Source organism: Chelmon rostratus, chromosome 11 (genome assembly GCF_017976325.1).
Source record: "Chelmon rostratus isolate fCheRos1 chromosome 11, fCheRos1.pri, whole genome shotgun sequence".
Lineage (NCBI taxonomy): Eukaryota > Metazoa > Chordata > Actinopteri > Chaetodontiformes > Chaetodontidae > Chelmon > Chelmon rostratus.
Genome location: NC_055668.1, coordinates 3,492,991 through 3,499,075, shown reverse-complemented (window position 1 = coordinate 3,499,075; position 6,085 = coordinate 3,492,991).

Here is a 6,085-nt window from a genome sequence, read left to right as displayed (position 1 = left end):
AAGGGACCTACTGCGCGAAAATGTCTCCAACCAAAGCAAGGATTAGTGTTCCAACCTCCTCCACCGCCAAGATCCGCCAGTACAACTAATCACCTTCACAGCTTCTCTCACTCTCTCCCTTCTCTTCTCTCCCCTCTCCTCGTCCTTTTCTCACTCTTTTCATCCCCCTCTCTCTCTCTCTCTCTCTTTTTTTTCCTCCACTCTCCTCTGCTCTTTAAAGTATCATTTCGCCCCTCTCATCGTCATTATGGCTAAAATTAAAGCAGAGTATGTTCTGCCAAGAACGATTAGCCGCCGCAGCCTTACTGGGCGCAGAAAGGTGCTCAGGGTTTTTTAGTCAATCTTGTGCGCGGGTGCATGGTACATTAGCAGCACAGGAACACGCTGCAAACTTCAAAAGGCATCTACATATATGATGACAAGGGACGTCGCAGATACCCCCCGTCCCCATCCCCTCTCTCCTGCTTTCTGTCTGTCAAAGCCCCTCTGTCACTCCATCCCTCACTCTCTGCCTCCCCCCAATCTCCTCCACCTGCCAGTCCATTCTTCTCCTCTTTTCCTCTCCCCTCTTCCTCTCTTCCTCCCTGTCACTGCCATCCATTTCCTCTCCCCCGACAAGGCTCCTCGCAAAGATGGCGACGGCGACAAGAACGACGGCGCATAAACATAAACAAGTCAAATTGATCCCATAGAAGATGAGCCAGTTTTTTTCTTTTTTTTTTTTTCTTTTGGGTGGGGGGCATGAAACAGACAGGAGCGATTAAGCTCCTTTCTCACTCTTCTTTCTCTCTTTCTACCAGGCTCCATCTCTCTTTTCCTCTTGTACGAGGTGGGGGAAGAGCAGTTGCAGAACCACACCGGAGAAAGAGCCACTTCATAAGCAGATGCCTGGCATACGATTGCAGCCGGGGGAGTGTGTGAATTCATTCTCCTCCGCTATAAATACACGCCGCGTCTCTGTATAGGTGCATGCACAAAATGTAATTAGGCAGTGAGGCAGAAAGGCAAGCTGCCTTTCTCTGTGTTTGCATATTTTGTCCACAAATAATGTACTACAAAGGCAAAGACAGGAGAAATCGCTCTTGAATATTCATTTACAAAATAACGGTTTGCTGATAAGGCCAAGGTATGTGATAATCAATTAGCTAAATGTTCTACAAAAACCTGGCAAGACGGAATCAAGACAATAATAATAAATATGCACACACACACACACACACACACACAGTGTATGTTGGTGAAGCGAAATGACGACTTCAGCAGAAGTCTGCGCTGAATATCCATACCACATTAGCCTAGATAAAATATCACAAAGAACAAAAAGGGAGCAGGATGTGTATTTCTAATGAGTTTGTTTGTTTCGAGCGCTCGTACAATAAGAAAGAGTTTGTTTTACATACAGTGTGCCTAAACGCACCTTCTGTTGCCTGTGTAGTGTGCGTGGGATTAAGAATATTACAGGAGAAGATGCAGATAGTGCAGATGGAATAGAGAGCTGCATAAACACCAGTGTGTGTGTGTGTGTGTGTGACAGTCGGGAAGGTCAGCGGAGTGTCAGGATGAGACCTGGCACAATACTGTGAGTCCATTTTGTTTTTCCCAGCAACAAAAGCACACAGCACAAAATCACGGTGATGTTAAGCGCTAAATGTTTCAGCGATGCACTCCATGGCCTCTGATGACAGGCAGACGCACAGAGAGAAAATCAGCTCTGCAGGGCTGAAACTGATGATTGTTTCTATCCATTCATCTGACCATTATGCCTTCTTAATTTACTGATTCAATGCTTGGTATATAAAACATCAGAAAATAAGTGACGTCTTCAAAGTGCATGTTTTATCTGGCCAGGAGTCCAAAACCCAAGCATATTCAATTTATAATGCTAAGTGCTTCAGCCCTGCACTGCATGGACGTGACAAACATGCGGACACACAGAATGCACGACCGCAACTAACGATTATTTTCAACAATTATTTTCTCGATGAATTGATTTATTGTGTGGCCTATAGCCGTCAAAGGGTTTTTATCAGCTCAAGTGCCTAAAAGGATGTTAAATAAATAATGATATAAAACCATGAGGAGCTGCAAATGTGCAAATGTTCAAACGCAAGAAGCAGACAACAAAGGAAGCTGTGCATTGTTGCTTAAAAACTCACATTATGACAGCTGCCGATTGACGTTCTGTCGATCGGCTAATTGATTTTTCAGCTGATCGCTTCAGCTCTGGATCTGTGCATACATGCAAGGCATTTCCTGCTGAATTTCAAGTCTAATTGTACAGCATGTCTAATGTAATTGAATTGTTCGACATGCAGCGCTACAGTATTAAGAATTACAGTTGTTACCGCAACACTGTTGTGTATGCATGTGAAACCAATTACAATACATTTAATTAGGCCTTGTGCCTGTTAATAACTGCTAACAAATACTAGTGTTAGATATAAGCAGGTGCTTTTAATAAGAATAAATGTCACCGCCGAGGATTTCCTGTTTCTCCTCCAGGCCCTGCGCCCCTGTTGCTCTGCAGGGCACGTCGTCCTCTACAGCCCAGTGCGTGAATTACAGCTGACCCTACCTCGTGCAGTCGACCTGGCAGGGAACAAAGAGGCAGCGCTGTGCCAAAGAGGCCTATCACTCGCCCCTTCAGAGGGGAGCAGAGGGAGGAAGAGGAGGGAAGGTTTCCAGAGGGGGCAGGGTTAAGGGGGCTCCGCCGTACTGGAGCAATGCAGCTGTGCTCTGCGGTTGACTCCCAGCCGAATGGGGGCAAACTGTTTCAGTGTGTGTGTGTTGGGAGGTGGGGTGGGTGGTGGTTGTTGGCACAGAGGGGTGGGCTGGTAAGACATCTGTCATCCTATCATCAATGCTGTCACATCATAGAACAAATGGGCTGTGGGATTTTTACAGCCCAAAAACAAGGGATGGCAAAAGGTATCAGTTAGATGTGATCTGCCACCGCTCTTTTGTGCCTTTTTCAATAATTGTCGGCCACTGTGCTTCACCTCATCAAAGGGCGTGAAAGAAAGGGTGGAAAGCGGTTACAAAGTGAGAAAGCAAATGCAAATCTGTCAAATTCCAAATCAGCACAGCATCATGAAGGTGTTGCAGCTGAACGTCCTTGGCTGAAGCCACGTTTAGGGGTCCGGAACTCCCGCTTCCAAGCGAGGACGAGGAGTGAATGAAGGGAGAGTGGCATATTTAATTTCCCCCCTCTACCCCATTGCACCACTATCCCTTTTGTTTTTTGAAGCGGGCCGCCGCACCGAGGCAAGGTCTTCCATAATGACACCTTGACTGTGAAGAACTTCATCCACTCCGCCGTGCTATCTGGTGCCTGCGTAACAAGACGGCTGGCTTTGTTGCCAGGAGAGTGGAAGAGAGCTTTGAACTGCAGACTGACAGCGCAGGGGAAGCCGTTCCAGGCGTAAATGTAAATTACTATTACTTACACGTTTAACCCAACACCTACAACCCCCCCACCACCATCACAACCACCCCACACACACACACCAACACACACCTCACCCCACCCTCCTCCCTGTTCACCAGCTTGCACTCTGAAGGAGGTAGTGGTTGTGGGGGGGACAATTCTGACATCATGTTGCCCTCTTTTGGTGGGTGTTTGCAACTGCACCTCACTGTCCTCTCACCTCAGTGGCAACAACTCAGCCTGTCTTCCCTGTTGAAGAACAAAAAGCCTGAACGGTGGAGCGACTGTCAATACGCTGGCAAATAATTTGAATGATCTTAATATTAAATGTATGAGAACATAATGAATATACTGCATGAACGCCCACGTTAGGCCAAGGTGAATAAATCCTGAACAAAATTTGCAAAATGCATCTTTTCTCCTCGCCCATTCACATATCGCAGCCTTTTTGTGTCACCAGGCTTTTCGTTTCAACTTAACCAGGTAAAAGACTCATTTTAGCAAGAGAGACATTACCAAGAAGGCAACTTCTGAATAATACAAACAACACAGACAACATAAACTGACTGCGAGATGACTGACACATGCTACAACGGAGTATTAATAATATTCAGTTAAGGTGCACGCACAGGCACGAGTTGTAATCACGCTAAAGCAGTAAATTAGAAGGGAAATCACTGGCCAAGAGTGCTGCAGCGTCTTCCACGTCCTTTCAGGTTGACTTGAATTCACCAAAAAATAATCACCTCTGTCAATTTCTAGTCCTTCTCTCTTGCTCCAAACTCCATCCTCACTCAGGGAAACCGTAACACTGTGAGAACACAACCCAAACTGGATTTTAATTTCTATAACTATGTGCACACAGCTTGGAGGGAACCAGATTTATATGAGAAATCAACCACCAGCCACATATAGTACAGTTACGGTGCCGCTCCGCGATAGCAAAGATAACCACTACTTTATGAAAACTTTTCAACACTGAGCAGGTGTATTCATGAAGAGCACATCATGGTAATCTAATCAACATGCCTAAAAAGACCCTCTAGAATTTAACATGATGTCTTAGCTTCTGTGTATTTTCTGTCAGCTGGAAGAAAAATAAAATAACTGAATAAATCCTGGCTGCACTGTCTTCATATGACTAAAAAAGAACGAAGGAAGTACGCGACGCAGGGGACACACCGCTGAATAAATCAGAACCTCAAATCCAATCAGTGCCTGGACTAAGTAGCCTCAGAGGGTTACATCTGAGGCACATTAGGAGAAAACAGGTGAAAACATACTATACTGGAGCTTAATCATTGGCCACAGATTGGATTTTAAGTATGAAATGACGCTGAGCGTGGACTGTGGATTGATGCTCGCGTTCTGCTGTTGATCTTGTTTTGCCACTCCACGCACAGAGCTGAGCACGCTGGCAGCGCCTGTCGTCAGGCAAAGCTCCAAGCCATTTCCCCTAGATGCATCTCCACTGAATCAATAGGGCCCTCGCAGCATATCATTAGACATAAGTATTATAATTACTTGTGTTATTAATTTTGCCTTAATACCAGGGATAATATGATATGTAATTCAACCCTGTAGAGGGAAGAGAAAATAAGATAATCACAAATGCATCTCTTATGAAAATCAATGCTGAAATGGATATTCCAATAATGCCAAACCACTGCCCTTCTGTTTTTTTCTCATGCATATCAACCAGTCATTTTCCGCATTCATCTGAAAAAAAAAAAATATATATATATATATAAATATGTCCAACATATTTCACATAGGCGCCCCTGTCTGAGGCAAAACAATATGGATTTGTGTTGCCTCGCAAACAATTTTAATAAAAAGCTATTGATTGGGGATCGAGCAGCTAGCCTGTGGGCGCGGAGCACCAGACCCCAGTGGGTCCAGATCATTAATGTCCTCAACTGCTGGCTTCACTGGCGCAAATTTGTTCAATAAGGGTCTGGCACGCATGCTTCAGGCTTTGATTTTGATACAGCCACGTCAGACTGTTTGTGGCCGCACCACAGGCCACAAAGCTACGGCACATGACGGTGGCGTGTGTTTTTCTTCGTTAGGAGTTTTGCAATAAATTCCATTTAATAAACAGTGCTGATGCATCTGATTTCAGAAAGTGGCAAAATGATGAATGAATCTGCACACACATTAGCCCTATTCGGCCTGACCACTCATGGCAAACATCACCCGGAGCCATGTCCCACAGCAATCCATGGCTTATCTCACACACACACACTTACACACGTACACACACACACATACACACACACACACACACACACACCATACAGCTTGTCATCAACAGATCTCCTCCTGACAGAGGGGAAAAAAAACAGCAAAACACACACTCACATCCTCTGCTTTATGTCAAACCTCACCGAAATGTGCGCAGCTGCAATATCTACATCGATGCAAAAACACACTTGCACATACTTTCTTAAGCAGGTATCAAAGCCTTGGCGCAGCAAGACAGTTTTAATTACCAGGTACTTTCCTTATGCTTATGATTTCAATTTCTCCCTACAAAGCTGGTAATGATATTCAAAATGCCTGCTGGCAACTCTGACTCCTTATTCTCCCCTGTCTTTCCTTCCCACTAAGATGTGAATACCCCAGTTTATAGGCTTATTTGTCCTCCAGTCACTT